A 17145-nucleotide genomic window follows, 5' to 3' on the forward strand; every position below is an offset into this window, starting at 1 on the left:
CAATGATCATGCCATGTGTATAGGACATAAAAATAATTTCTTACAAAAATAATTTGGCCAAATAGTATTTTCAAAAATTAGTTTTCAAAAACCCCTGAATTGAGATTTGCACTACAAGTACTTAATTAAGGGCAGCAAAAATCTTTATAAAAATATATTTGTTTCCTATTAGCTATAGGACACCCAGAAACCACAAAAATATAATTTTAAAAGTTACTTTCCTATTTTATTTAAAGTCTTTTTCTTAAGTCCAGAAATGGTCTTTAATAGATTAAAATTATTTTAATACTTTAAAAATATTTGGGAAAAACCTAGGGAAACTCAGTGGACATATATTGTCCATATATAAGAGTTTCAACACATGGTCATGTTCAAGATATTGGTCAAATCCCTCAAAAACCCTTTCTGGATATTTCAAGCTTTTGAAATATTTACAAAGGAAATATTCCCCAAAAATTCCAAGAAAATTCTAGCATGTCACATATGACATGTTCGATGATCGTTCCAAGTCTCATGTCATGGAGAATAGTATAACCCCATGAAAACCTCTCAAAACCACTTCTTTCCTTTTTCAAGTTTGAACAACTTTGCACTGTCAAACATGTCCAAATGCTCTCAAACTTGGTGCACATTCTCAAATGGTGTAATAATGCATCTACACCAAATGGAACAAGTTGGAGAGAATGTTATCTTGATCAAAGTGTCCCAAAACCCTCTCTATCCAGAACCAAATTTGAACAACTTTACATTGGAAACTTTCTCCTTTTCATCTCAACATTTGTGCACATGTTCAGAACCTCAAATTATGACACTACACTAAGTGGTGCATCAAGGAGAATAGATTTGCATGAATAAATCTTGGAAAGTACATTTCTGTTGATTTCTAGGGTTTACAAAAGTTGCATTGGCAACTTTGCCCAAATGAACTCAATCTTGGTGGAGCCTCTTATTTTCTAAGGCCATTTGACCCTGTCAAGCGTCATGACAAGGGAAGTCCATTTGCTTGCCCAAACCTACATCAAACACCTTCTGACACTTTTCCAAAATGCCATTTTTGACCTCTTCCACTAATCATCATGGGCTCAACTTTGTTCCACAGCTACTCCTGACCCTCTTCTACCTCCAGTAACTATGGTTGCATCTCAGCTCAATGATTGAGGGGTGAAACCACCTCATTTACCCCTCTGGACAGCCCATTTCCATATCTCTCTCAACCCCACTCTTCTCCTACTGGCCACCCATGGCATCCAAGGCCCCTCCCCCTTTCTTTACTCCCTCCTAGACCAGATGGACATGCTTGGAGGCACCCACATTGCATAGAAAATGGCCATGCTGGCCATTTGGGCGCTCTGGAGCGCGCTACAGTGCGCTCCCGCACTGTAGCCGCCCCCTGCCAAGCGCCTCCGGCCACCTCGGGCCTCCCCAACGCGCCTGACGATGCTCCTCGGCGTCCTCAACATGCCACGGCCTGGTACCCCTCCTCCTTCTCCCTCCTCCTGCCTCCTCTCCCACGCGCACCGGCCGCCCGAGCGCTCCAATGGGCAGCCTAACACATGCGATTCCCTGGCACTTCCCCGCTCCTTATCTCCCTTCCCCTGGTCGTAGACCTGCTCCACTAACGCCCCGGACACGCCCACATGAGCCCCCGTGACCTGCAGCAACGGCAACAGCCTCGCCCGGCGCACTGGACCACGGTGAGCCACATGCCGGCTATATAAAGCCGTCCCAGGCCTCCCTCTGGATCCCCGTGCCCTCCATCCACCAGCATGGCCGGAGCCTTCCGTCGGCCTCGGCTTAAATTTGCGCCACCCGAGCCCCCTCCTCCTCGCCTCATCATCCCATCGCATCACCACGACCATCGTGGAACTCTCCCCTGCTACTTCCCCTCCTTCCCGTGACCATGCAGTTGAGCCCCATCTCCACCTCCGGCCCCACCCGCCATGACCGACGAAGGGCCCGCGTCCGACCACCCCTGCGGTCGCAGCGCACCTTGGCGGATGCGGCGTTGTCTCCTGGACCCGCTGGTCTGCTGGGCGTCGCCAGAGATGGCCGGTACCACCGGGGAGAACGCCGGCACCGTCCCTGAGGGCCCCATGTGTCCCTGAGGGCCGGGCCCACGAGTTAAGTGGACACGACTTCTTCGGAAGCCGTCTCCGCGCGGCCAAGGCGCACTCCTGGCGGGCGTTTTCGACGCCGCCACTCCCCCCTCTGCGCGGCTGAGCGACTGGGCCAGGCCCAGTGCGCTCGGCACTATATCTCGCCCGCTGCGCGCTGTCGCCGCCCAGATCCAGCCCATTCGGGTAAAAATCTTTTCCTTTTTCTTTTCTGTAAAACATGTAAAATCTCCCAAATTTTCAAATAAGTTCCAAATTTGATGATTCAAAATCCTAGGGTCTTCTAAATTCCTGATCTACCTCATGGTACAACATTCACTGTTTTCTAGAAAAGTTTCCTTCACACATATTTAAATAAACCTATATTTCCTTTTTTGAGCCAAACTTTAGAAAATCACAGAGAGCACATATTTAATCAAAATTCCATTGTTGAAGCTCCAAGATGATTCTAAGTGCCACACAAAATAATGAGCCATTTCTTCATACCTGTCAACTTTGCCAATTCATAGGGAATTCATTTGAACCCCAAATCCAGTGAAACCAACTCCTAGATGCTTCTAAAATCATGTTTTGTTAAATGGGTGCCTTTGCTCATTTTTCAAAAATATATTTCTGTACACTTCTTGCAAATCCATAAACCCCTTGATTCCATCATATCAAAATGTTAAGAAATATCCACGGACCCAATTCCAATGAAACCACTCTGGTTATTTTTCATATAACCTGAGATGCCCTAGAAAAGTCAAATTAATATTTTTAGAGAAGTTTTATTTTCTGCCTTGTTGTGTTGCTTATTATGGTTGCTTTCGATGATAGTTGACGAAGTAGACGAAATGCTCGGAGTTGGACCAGAGATATTTGAAGACCTCGAAGACTTTGTTAAAACAGGCAAGCAGCCCTTTGACCATGTCTAAGAAACCCTTTTTGTGCATGTCATATGACACTTTCATTGCTTGCATCGAAGTCATGATAAAATGGTGGCCACTTGAGGTGGTGCCTCCGTTGCTTTTCTCGTTGACACTTGCATGATGCATGACCCTACCTTTCTATGAGGGTTATGCCGGTGGGAGTAGATAGGATGCTAAAGTAGTTGCTACGGAAAGTGGATCAGGGTTATGCATGGAAAGAAACAAGTGTGGTTTGACATACTTGCAAACAACCCAGTGGGTGCCACTAATGCCCCTGGGAGATGATGATGAACTAGGTCACTACTTGGTGGAGAAGTAGTGTACTGAGGCTTGATAAAAGTGTTGTTTACAGAGATGGATTAGATTTAAGATTTGTCGACCGTCCCAACCAAACATGCGCGACCACTCCACCCTTATATGGGAAAGGGCATTATTGATTACCTAGGCCGATACTAACTTGGAGCCCGCATTACTAGTGACGGGGGAGAGTTGGTGCTCTCTCTCGGGATGGGGTCGTGCCAGGTAGGGCGGCCATGACTGTTTTCATAGGGCACCGGATACACCGTTGTGTCCCCTCTCGGATGTTACGATCTCGAGTGAGTCTCGTATGATGTACATCGTCAGGATATGGAACAACGAGTGGACTCCTTGTTAGTGTCGTCTAGGGAAAGATAGTGATCGGGTGCTTACCCTGGGTACTTGAGGTACCGCGGGTCGTGGATGACACGGAAGTTCCCCGGATCTTGTGGGTAAACTGTGCAACCTTTGCAGAGTGTAAAACTATTCGAATAGCCGTGTCCATGGTCAAGGACAGTTGGGTGGTGCTGCTTAGACTATGTCCATATGTTTCTGGAAAACAACACGGTTCGGTAAATATGTTGATGGGATTCGTGAGGAAGTCACGATGAGCTTGAGCACGAGTTGTTCACAACTCCTTCTCGATGTTAATGTCTGTAACCTCCTGATACTTGTTGCAGGCTGAGGGAGTCCTGGATTAGGGGGTGTCCGTATGGCCGGACTATACCATTTGGCTGGACTCCTCGACTATGAAGATACAAGATTGAAGACTTCGTCCCGTGTCCGGAAGGGACTTTCCTTGGCGTGGAAGGCAATCTTGGCGATACGGATATGTAGATCTCCTACCATTGTAACCGACTTTGTGTAACCCTAACCCTCTCCGGTGTCTATATAAACCAGAGGGTTTTAGTCCATAGGACAGCATATAGAACAACAATCATACCATAGGCTAGCTTCTAGGGTTTAGCCTCTCCGATCTCGTGGTAGATCTACTCTTGTACTAACCATATCATCAATATTAATCAAGCAGGACATAGGGTTTTACCTCCATCAAGAGGGCCCGAACCTGGGTAAAACTTCGTGTCCCTTGCCTCCTGTTACCATCCGGCCTAGACGCACAGTTCGGGACCCCCTACCCGAGATCCGCCGGTTTTGACACCGACATTGGTGCTTTCATTGAGAGTTCCTTTGTGTCGTCGCCATCAGGAAGGATACCTCGCCCCGTATTTAAGGTCGACACCATTGCTAAGGGAGCTTTGGCTGTCGGCCAAACCCTCCGGCTAGGTGGTTTTCTTATGACCGCCTGTTCGGCTTCTGCGCCGACGATGACCTCTCGATCCATCGAAAACAATCTTCATGTCAGCTCGGAACTTGCCGAGCAGTTAGATCCAATGGAGCTCTCCTCCATAAACGAGCTCTTGGATCGCATCGCCGCCCTGGGAGTCGCTACGGATTATGACCAGATTAGGCCTAAACCCGATCTGAGAGAGATTAACTCTCCCCAAGTCACCCATCACGTTGCCGTGGTAGAGGGACAGTGCGGCGACCCTTCATCTATCTTAAGGACTAGCTTCGTCCGGATTCCCAATCCCTCCAAGCCGGATACCCGTGGAGGGGAGGATATCACTCAAGACCTGAACTTAGAGTCAGGCGACGGGCTGGACTCATTGGACAACATCCAAGAATCCAAATTTTCGAGTTCGGAAATTCCTCGGCCTCTGAGCCTCGGATGGGGTGAGGCTTCGGATTTAATTCCACCCACCCACCTGAACATAAGCAATCTATCCCAAATCAGGAAAGAGCCCGAAGAAACAGTACATCATTACTGGGCCAGATTCCTCCTGGTTAGGAACAGGATAAGGGACTGCCGCAAGGAAGACGCAATCTCAATCTTCTGCAATAATTGCATGGACAAGGGAATCCTCAACTCCATAAGTCGCTGTGATATTACACGCTTCGCTAATTTGGAGTCTGTTGTACGAAAGTACTGTGCGATGGAAAGCGCCTGGAAAACCAAAATAAAATTTTGGCACGATCTGGCCCTGTATACAAACCCAGTCCGAATTAAAAGGGGGCATCATCGCCAGACACCTGGGTCAAACACCAAAAAGCAAAAACCCTCTACAGGGCATGGAACCGTACTGGAAGGATGGCTTAATGGACCCTGTAAAATTGACAGTACAGAGGACGCCACACCAACTCACAGCCTTAGAGCATGTCGTTCGGGAACGTAGCAGAAATTCAAAATTTTCTACGCATCACCAAGATCAATCTATGGAGTAATCTAGCAACGAGGGAAGGAGAGTGCATCTACATACCCTTGTAGATCGCTAAGCGGAAGCGTTCAAGTGAACGGGGTTGATGGAGTCGTACTCGTCGTGATCCAAATCACCGATGATCCTAGTGCCGAACGGATGGCACCTCCGCGCTCAACACACGTACAGCCCGGTGACGTCTCCTACGCCTTGATCCAGCAAGGGGAGAAGGAGAGGTTGGGGAAGACTCCATCCAGCAGCAGCACGACGGCGTGGTGGTGGTGGAGGAGCGTGGGACTCCAGCAGGGCTTCGCCAAGCACTACGAGAGACGAGGAGGGAGAGGGGTAGGGCTGCGCCAACAGGGAGATTGAATCACATGTGTTGGGCAGCCCCAAACCTCAAGTATATATAGGGGGAGGGGAGGGGCTGCGCCCCCACCTAGGGTTCCCTCCGTAGGGGTGGCGGCAGCCCCCAGATCCCATCTGGGGTGGCGGCCAAGTGGAGGGGGAGAGGGAGGCGCACCAGGCATGGGCCTTAGGGCCCATCTGCCCTTAGGGTTTGCCCCCTCTTCCCCTTAGGCGCATGGGCCTTGGTGGGGAGGCGCCCCAACCCACTTAGGGGTTGGTCCCTTCCCACTATTGGCCCATGTAGGCCTCCGGGGCTAGTGGCCCCACCTGGTGGACCCCCGAACCCCTCCAGTGGTCCCAGTACACTACCGGTGATGCCCAGAACACTTCTGGTGGCCAAAACCATACTTCCTATATATTAATCTTTACCTCCAGACCATTCCGGAACTCCTCGTGACGTCCTGGATCTCATCCAGGACTTCGAACAACATTCGGTAACCGCGTACATACTTTCCCTATAACCCTAGCGTCATCGAACCTTAAGTGTGTAGACCCTACGGGTTCGTGAGTCTTGCAGACATGGCTGAGACAACTCTCCGGTCAATAACCAATAGCGGGATCTAGATACCCATGTTGGCTCCCACATGCTCCACGATGATCTCATCGGATGAACCATGATGTCAAGGACTTAATCAATCCCGTATACAATTCCCTTTGTCTAGCGGTACGATACTTGCCCGAGATTCGATCGTCGGTATCCCGATACCTTGTTCAATCTCATTACCGGCAAGTCTCTTTACTCGTTCCGTAACACATCATCCCGTGATCAACTCCTTGATCACATTGTGCATATTATGATGATGTCCTACCGAGTGGGCCCAGAGATACCTCTCCGTTTACACGGAGTAACAAATCCCAGTCTCGATTCGTGCCAACCCAACAGATAGTTTCGGAGATACCTGTAGTGTACCTTTATAGCCACCCGGTTACATTGTGACATTTGGCACACCCAAAGCACTCCTACGGCATCCGGGAGTTGCACAATCTCATGGTCTAAGGAAATGATACTTGACATTAGAAAAGCTTTAGCATACGAACTACACGATCTTTGTGCTAGGCTTAGTATTGGGTCTTGTCCATCACATCATTCTCCTAAAGATGTGATCCCATTACGAACGACATCCAATGTCCATGGTCAGGAAACCGTAACCATCTATTGATCAACGAGCTAGTCAACTAGAGGCTTACTAGGGACATGGTGTTGTCTATGTATCCACACATGTATCTGAGTTTCCTATCAATACAATTCTAGCATGGATAATAAACGATTATCATGAACAATGAAATATATACAATAATAACTAATTTATTATTGCCTCTAGGGCATATTTCCAACAGTCTCCCACTTGCACTAGAGTTAATAATCTAGTTCACATCGTCATGTGATTAACACTCACAGGTCACATCACCATGTGACCAACATCCAAGAGTCTACTAGACTCAATGATCTAGTTCACATCACTATGTGATAAACACTCAAAGAGTTCTGGGTTTGATCATGTTATGCTTGTGAGAGAGGTTGTAGTCAACGGGTCCTGCCATATTCAGATCCCTATGTATTTCGCAAAACTTTATATCATAGATGCTGCTACCACATTCCACTTGGAGCTATTCCAAATTATTGCTCCATTATACGTATCCGGTATCTCTACTCAGAGCTATCCGGATAGGTGTTAAGCTTGCATCGACATAACTCTTTACGTCGAACTCTTTATCACCTCCATAACCGAGAAACATTTCCTTATTCCTCTAAGGATAATTTTGACCGCTATCTGGTGATCTACTCCTAGATCACCTTTGTACCCTCTTGCCAGACATGTGGCAAGGCACACATCAGGTGCGGTACTTCAGCATGGCATACCGTATAGAGCCTATGACAAAAGCATAGGGGACGACCTTCGTCCTTTCTATTTCTTATGCCATGGTCAAGCTTTGAGTCTTACTCAACTTCACACCTTACAACTCAGGTAAGAACCCCTTCTTTGACTGATCTATTTTGAACTCCTTCAAAAACATGTCAAGGTGTGCGTTCTTTGAAAGTACCATCAGGCGTCTTGATCTATCTCTATAGATCTTGATGCCCAATATGTAACCAGCTTTTTCCAGGTCTTCCTTTGAAAAACACTCTTCAAACAACCGTTTATGCTTTCCAGAAATTCTACATTATTTCGTATCAACAATATGTCATCCACATATACTTATCAGAAATGTTGTAGTGCTCCCACTCACTTTCTTGTAAATACAAGTTTCTAGCAAACATTGTATAAACCTAAAAGCTTTGATTACTCCATCAAAGCATATATTCTGACTCCGAGATGCTTGCTCAAGTCCATAGAAGGATTGCTAGAGCCAGCATACCTTTTAGCATCCTTTGGATCGACAAAACTTTGATTGTATCACATACAACTCTTTCTTACGAAAACTGGTAAGAAAACTTGTTTTTGACATCCATCTGTCAGATTTCATTGAAAAATACAGCTAATGCTAACATGATTCCGATGGACTTAAGCATTGCTACGGGTGAGAAATTCTCATCGTAGTCAACTCCTTGAACTTGTGAAAAGACTCTTTCCCACAAGTCGAGCTTCATAGACGGTAACATTACCGCCCATGTCCGTCTTCTTCTTAAAGATCCATTTATCTCAATGGCTTGCCGATCATCAGGCAAGTCCACCAAAGTCCATACTTTGTTCTGATACATGGATCCTATCTCGGATTTCATGGCTTCTAACCATTTGTCGGAATACGGGCCCACCATCGCTTCTCCATAGCTCGTAGGTTCACTGTTGTCCAACAACATGATATCTGAGACAGGATTACTGTACCACTCAGGAGTAGTACATATCCTTGTCGACCTATGAGGTTCGATAGCAACTTGATCTGAAGCTTCATGATCACTATCATTAACTTCCTCTTCAACAGACGTAGGTGCCACAGAATACATCTTTCTGTGTTGCATCACTCTCTGGTTGAAGTAAAGGTTCGACAACCTCATCAAGTTCTATCTCCCTCCCACTCAATTCTTTCGAGAGAAACTCCTTCTCGAGAAAGGACCCGTTCTTAGCGACAAACAATTTGCCCTCGGATCTGAGATAGAAGGTATACCCTACTGTCACCTTTAGGTATCCTATGAAGATGTGTTTGTCCACTTTGGGTTCGAGCTTCTCCGGCTGAAGCCTTAAGCATCGCATCCCCAAACATTAAGAAACGACAACTTTGGTTTCTTGCCAAACCAATGTTCATACGATGTCGTCTCAACGGACTTAGATGGTGTCCTATCTAAAGTGAATGCAGCTGTCTCTAACGCATAACCTCAAAATGAAAACGGTAGATCGGTAAGAGACATCATAGATCGCACCATATCTCATAAGGTTCGATTACGACGTCCGGACACACCATTACTCTGTGGTGTTCCAGGTGGCTTCAACTGTGAAACAATTCCACAATGTCTTAAGTGATTGCCAAACTCATAACTTAGAAAATCCCCTTTTGATCAGATCGTAGGAACATGATCCTTTTTGTTATGATGATTCTTAACTTCACTCTGAAATCGCTTGAACTTTTCAAATGTTTCAGACTTGTGCTTCATTAAGTAAATATACCTATATCTACTCAAATCGTCAGTGAAGATGAGAAAATAGCGATATCCACCGCACGCTTCAATTCTCATTGGATCACACGCATCAGCATGTATGATTTCCAACAAGTCACTTGCCCGTTTCATTATACCTGAAAACGGGGTTTTAGTCATCTTGCCCATGAGGCATGGCTCGCATGTGTCAAGTGATTCAAAATCAAGTGACTCCAAACATCCATTGACATGGAGTTTCTTCATGCATCTTACGCCAATATGACCTAAGCGGCAGTGCCACGAGAAAGTGGTACTATCATTATTAACTCTTCATCTTTTGGCGTGAACATGTGTATCACCACGATCTAGATTCAATGAACCATTCACATAGGGTGCATGACCATGAAATGTATCATTCATGTAAACAGAATAACCATTATTCTCTACCTTAAATGAATGATCGTATTGCAATGAACATGATCTAATCATATTCATGCTCAACGTAGACACCTGATAACATTTATCTAGGTTCAATACTAATCCCGAAGGCAGATGGACCGTGCGATGGTGATCTCATCAACTTTGGAAACACTTCCAACACACATCATCACCTCGCCCTCAGCTAGTCTCCGTTTAGTCCGTAGCTTTTGCTTCAAGTCACCAATAATAGTAACTGAACCGGTATCCAATACCCAGGTGCTACCAGGAGTACTAGTGAGGTACACATTAATAACACGTATAAATTTTGTTGAAGTTGCCAGCCTTCTTATCTACCATGCATTTGCGGTAATTCCGCTACCAGTGACTGTTCCCTTTACAATAGAAGCACTTAGACTCGGGTTTGGGTTCAACCTTGGGTTCCTTCACTGGAGCGGCAACTGGTTTGCCATCCTTGAAGTTTCCCTTCTAGCCCTTGCCCTTCTTGAAACCAGTGGTCTTGTTAAACCATCAACACTTGATGCTCCTTCTTGATTTCTACCTTTTGCGGTCTTAAGCACCACGAACAGCTCCGTGATCAACTCCATCCCTTGCATGTCATAGTTCATCACGAAGATCTAGTAGCTTAGTGATAGTGGCTAGAGAACTCTATCAATCACTATCTTATCTGGAAGTTTAACTCCCACTTTATTTAAGTGATTGTAGCACCCAGACATTCTGAGCACATGCTCACTAGCTGAGCTATTCTCCTCCATCTTGTTGGCTAAAGAACTTGTCAGAGGTCTCACACCTCTCAATACGGGCATGAGCCTGAAATCCCAATTTTAGCTCTTGGAACATCTCATATGTCTTATGGCGTTCAAAACGTCATTGGAATCCCGATTCTAAGCCGTAAAGTATGGTACACTAAACTATCAAGTAGTCATCAGGATGTGTCTGTCAGGTGTTCACAACATCCACAGACGACGTTGTAGGGGTTTGCACATCGAGCGGTGTATCAAAGACGTAAGCCTTCTGTGTAGCAGTGAGGACACTCCTCGGACTACGGACCCAGTCCGCATCATTGCTTACAATATCTTTCAACTTAATCTTTCTCTAGGAACGTATTGAAATAGGGAGCTACAACGTGAGCTATTTATCTACAACATATTTGCAAAGACAATTTAGACTATGTTCACGATAATTGAGTTCATTTAATGAACTCCCACTCAGACAGACATCCCTCTGGTCATCTAAGTGAAACATGATCCGAGTCAACTAGGCCGTGTCTGATCATCACGTGAGACGGACTAGTCAACATCGATGAACATCTTCATGTTGATCATATCTTCTATACGACTCATGCTCGACCTTTCAGTCTTCCGTGTTCCCAGGCCATGTCTGTACAAGCTAGGCTCGTCAAGTCAACCTAAGTGTTTTTGCCGTGTAAATCTGGCTTACACCCGTTGTATTCGAACGTTAGAATCTATCACACCCGATCATCACGTGGTGCTTCAAAACGACGAACCTTCGCAACGGTGCACAGTTAGGGGGAACACTTTTCTTGAATTTTAGTGAGGGATCATCTTATTTAAGCTACCGTCGTTCTAAGCAAATAAGATGTAAAACATGATAAACATCACATGTAATCAAATAGTGACATGATATGGCAAATATCATTTTGCTCCTTTTGATCTCCATCTTCGGGGCTCCATGATCATTGTTGTCACCGGCATGACACCATGATCTCCATCATCATGATCTCCATCATCGTGTCTTCTTGAAGTTGTCTCGTCATCTATTACTTCTACTACTATGGCTAACGCTTTAGCAATAAAGTAAAGTAATTACATGACGTTTATGTTGACACGCAGGTCATAAATAAATTAAGACAACTCCTATGGCTCCTGCCGGTTGTCATACTGATCGACATGCAAGTCGTGATTCCTATTACAAGAACATGATCAATCTCATACATCACATATATCATTCATCACATCCTTTTGGCCATATCACATCACAAGGCATATGCTGCAAAAACAAGTTAGACGTCCTCTAATTATTGTTGCAAGTTTTTACGTGGCTGCTATAGGTTTCTAGCAAGAACGTTTCTTACCTACGCCAAAACCACAACGTGATATGCCAATTTCTATTTACCCTTCATAAGCACCCTTTTCATCGAATCCGATCCGACTAAACTGGGAGAGACAGACACCCGCTAGCCACCTTATGCAACTAGTGCATGTCAGTCGGTGGAACCAATCTCACGTAAGAGTACGTGTAAGGTCGGTCCGGGCCGCTTCATCCCACGATGTCGCTGAATCAAGATAAGACTAGTAACGGCAAGCAAATTGACAATATCGATGCCCACAACTACTTTGTGTTCTACTCGTTCATAGTAACTACGCATAAACCTGGCTCTAATACCACTATTGGGGAACGTAGCAGAAATTCAAAATTTTCTACGCATCACCAAGATCAATCTATGGAGTAATCTAGCAACGAGGGAAGGAGAGTGCATCTACATACCCTTGTAGATCGCTAAGCGGAAGCATTCAAGTGGATGGGGTTGATGGAGCCGTACTCGTCGTGATCCAAATCACCGATGATCCTAGTGCCGAACGGATGGCACCTCCGTGTTCAACACACATACAGCCCGGTGACGTCTCCTACGCCTTGATCCAGCAAGGGGAGAAGGAGAGGTTGGGGAAGACTCCATCCAGCAGCAGAACTATGGAAGGGTGCCATGCGAAAATGTCCCAGTTCTCTCGTAGGAACTCTCATAGTGCGGCGTCTACATCCGGGTTTAACTGTGCCCCGATGGAAACTGTTTTATTGGGGTCCGTTGGATGGACCTGGAATTTGACTATTTCATCCGCCGGTTTAAAGGAGGTGGACTTGGATCTTTTGTCGAGTACCGCATCGTCCCTATACACCATGGAGCGCAGCATAGTCAGTTCCGCAGTCGCTAGGGCTTCGGATAGTGCCTCAAGGGCCAGTGCGGCTGTCTTGTTTTCGGCGCGGAGTGCTATGTCCGGATCACTAGCGAGAGTGATGATCCCGTTAGGCCCGGGCATCTTGAGCTTCATGTACCCGTAATGGGGTATTGCTTGGAAGATTGTAAACGCTTCCCGCCCTAGCAGAGCGTGATAACCGCTGCTGAACGGAGGCACATGGAACGTGACCTCTTCAGATCTGTAATTATCCGGCGTGCCGAACACCACATCTAGTGTGATTTTTCCTATACAGCGCGCTTCCCGACTAGGGATTATTCCTCTAAAGATTGTGCTGCTTCGCTCAATGCGGTTCCAGTCTATTTCCATTTTTTGAAGGGATCCCTCGTAAATGAGGTTCAATCCGCTGCCGCCGTCCATGAGTACCTTGGTAAGACGAAAGCCGTCCACTATTGGACTGAGGACCAATGCGGCTGGTGCTCGGGCTATTCAGAATTTAGGTTCATCGCTGGCGTTAAAGGTAATAGCCGTGTCACTCCATGGGTTTATTGTTGCTACTTGGTAGACTTCGGCAAGGCTGCGGAGTGTCCTTTTTCGCATATTATTTGATGCGAAAGTCTCGAAGATTGTTAATACCGTATCGGTGTCTCTGGGGTGGCTTTCTGTGGCCTCCGGAATTAGGAGATCTTCGCCAATTTTGGCCACCTACCGGAGCATCCAACATGCTCTAAGGCTCTGACTTGGTGTGGCATCCTCTGTACTGTGAATTTTACAGGGCCCATTGAGCCATCCTTCCAGTACGGTTCCATGCCCTGTAGAGGGTTTTTGCTTTTTGGTGTTTGACCCGGGTGTCTGGCGATGATGCACCATTTTATTTCGGACTGGGTTTGTACTCAGGGCAGGATCGTCCCAAAATTTTATTTCGGTTTTCCAAGCGCTTTCTATCGCACAGTACTTCCGTACGATGGATGCCAAGTCAGCGAAGCGTGTAATATCACGGCGACTTATGGCGTTGAGGATTCCCTTGTCCGTGCAATTATTGCAGAAGATTGAGATTGCGTCTTCCTTGCGGAAGTCCCTTATCCTGTTCCTAACCAAGAGGAATCTAGCCCAGTAGTGCTGTATTGTTCCTTCGGGCTCTTGCCTGATTTGGGATAGATCGCTTGTGTTCGGGTGGGTGGGTGGAATTAAATCCGAAGCCTCACCCAATCTGAGGCTCGAAGGCCAAGGAGTTTCCGAACTCAAAAATTTGGATTCCTGGATGTTGTCTAATGAATCCAGCCCGTCGCCTGACTCTAAGTTCAGGTCTTGAGTGATATCCTCCCCTCCGCAGGTATCTGCTTAGAGGGATCGGGAATCCGGACGTAGCTAGTCCTTAAGATAGATGAAGGGTCGCCGCACTGTCCCTCTACCACGGCAACGTGATGGGTGACTTGGGGAGAGTTAATCTCTCTCAGATCGGGTTTAGGCCCAATCTGGTCATAATCCGTAGCGACTCCCAGGGCGGCGATGCGATCCAAGAGCTTGTTTATGGAGGAGAGTTCCATTGGATCTAACTGCTCGGCAAGTTTCGAGCTGACATGAAGATTGTTTTCGATGGCTCGAGAGGTCATCGTCGGCGTAGAAGCCGAACAGGCGGTCATAAGAAAACCACCTAGCCGGAGGGTTTGGCCGATAGCCAAACCTCCCTTAGCAACGGTGTCGTCTTTAAAGACGGGGCAAGGCATCCTTCCTGATGGCGACGACACAGAGGAACTCTCAATGAAAGCACCAATGTCGGTGTCAAAATCGGCGGATCTCGGGTAGGGGGTCCCGAACTGCGCGTCTAGGCCGGATGGTAACAGGAGGCAAGGGACAGAAGTTTTCCCAGGTTCGGGCCCTCTTGATGGAGGTAAAACTCTACGTCCTGCTTGATTAATATTGATGATATGGGTAGTACAAGAGTAGATGTACCACGAGATCGGAGAGGCTAAACCCTAGAAGCTAGCCTATGGTATGATTGTTGTTCTATATGTTGTCCTACGGACTAAAACCCTCCGGTTTATATTGACACCGGAGAGGGTTAGGGTTACACAAAGTCGGTTACAATGGTAGGAGATCTACATATCCGTATCGCCAAGCTTGCCTTCCACGCCAAGGAAAGTCCCTTCCGGACACGGGACGAAGTCTTCAATCTTGTATCTTCATAGTCCAGGAGTCCGGCTGAAGGTATAGTCCGGCCAGCCGGACACCCCCTAATCCAGGACTCCCTCAAGGAGTGTGACATGGCAAAAGCTCGTTCCGCATTCTATCAACAGCAGGCTCGAAGATACCAAAGCAGAGAAGTACGGGCCAAAAATTACAACGTTGGCGAATTAGTTCTACGTCTGCCGGACAAGAAAAAGGACAAACTCAAGCCCAAGTGGGAAGGTCCCTTCATAATTGACCAAGTCCTGACTGGTGGAGCGTATCGCCTGCGAGATGCATCGGATAACCGACTCGAGCCGAACCCATGGAACGCAGCCCGTCTCCGAAGATTCTATGTCTAGCGCTGGACTCTGCGTTCGTCTCCTTCCTCTGTCCATTTTTTATATATTGTCTGTCTTACATTTCTCTCATTCTCCCCTTCCTTTCTCTTATAGCCTTTAAAGGCTCATCAAATGACGTGCTATTCGCACTCATTAAACCTGGGGGCTTCTCTTAACAGAAGCTTATCTATACGGGCTTCATGCCCAACACATGTGTTACACTTCCGCATGTACCTTTTATTTCACCATTATATGCATCGATATGACTTAAGTTTTGGCCAAGCTGGGTTGCCTGGCTCCTGTGCTTACCCCTACGTTCTTGTTTATTCGGCTAGGCGGTAAAGGGAGCACCTCTACGATTGTTACTGCCGGATCAGCCGGATGTGTACCTCAGACTGGGTGAAGCCGAAAGCTAGCGTTCTTAAGGGAATATTCGGTCGGTGACCTAAAAGATGATCTTTTCATTTATTTATTTATGCGCCCCCAGATGCTTTTTCCTGTGTCTTTTTTTTCACAGAATGGGCATGCACTTTAGGGCATGCCTCCCAGGGAAAGGAACCCCTAACGGAACTATTCTCCCTGGAAGATGTTTCTTACTAACCATGTAATATAACATAACTAGTCAGGCACTTGTCTGTTAATGCACTAATGACCCCTACGCTTGGTCTCCATGCATTCCCCGGTTCTTATATAACCGCATGGGAATTCGGACACACTCCGGACCGTCAGGTCCCGAGGCTGAAGCAAAAAGGTCGGCCATGACAAACGATCTACAATCCGGCTAGAAGGCATCATAAATGTCAATTAAATTACATAGTCATTCTGACTGATTGTATTCCTCTTCAATACCATCTAACAGGCTATCTAATTTACAGTCCTGCTGGGAATACTTTGCGGCCAATTCTACTTGGCCGTATACTAAGCTTACAGGGATCTCCTTCCCATCGGGCCCCACAGGACCGACCTCGGCCATGTGGTTGGGGTCAACCTTTGTGTACCGCGTCTTCACCATGGCCCAGGCCTCCCTAGCGCCTTGACGGCAGGCCGATATCTTCCACAATCGGAAGTGCCGCCGTGCTCCCTTTAGCTTCTCCGCAAGCTCTCCAAGACCTTCGGGCATGGAGATGGATGGCCACAAGGGAGTCCTGCATTAGGGGGTGTCCGGATGGCCGGACTATACCCTTTGGCCGGACTCCTGGACTATGAAGATACAAGATTGAAGACTTCGTCCCGTGTCCGGAAGGGACTTTCCTTGGCGTGGAAGGCAAGCTTGGCGATACGGATATGTAGATCTCCTACCATTGTAACCGACTTTGTGTAACCCTAACCCTCTCCGGTGTCTATATAAACCGGAGGGTTTTAGTCCGTAGGACAACATATAGAACAACAATCATACCGTAGGCTAGCTTCTAGGGTTTAGCCTCTCCGATCTCGTGGTAGATCTACTCTTATACTACCCATATCATCAATATTAATCAAGCAGGACGTAGGGTTTTACCTCCATCAATAGGGCCCGAATCTGGGTAAAACTTCGTGTCCCTTGCCTCCTGTTACCATCCGGCCTAGACGCACAGTTCGAGACCCCCTACCCGAGATCCGCCGGTTTTGACACCGACACAGATGCATTCATGTCCTTGATAAATGTTGATCTTACTTGCATGAGAAAAATTAGCTTTCCGCAAAAACGTCAATTTAGCAGTAGTGCCTTGCATAA

Source organism: Triticum urartu, chromosome 1A (genome assembly GCF_056163025.1).
Source record: "Triticum urartu cultivar PI428250 chromosome 1A, HENAU_Tu73, whole genome shotgun sequence".
NCBI lineage: Eukaryota > Viridiplantae > Streptophyta > Magnoliopsida > Poales > Poaceae > Triticum > Triticum urartu.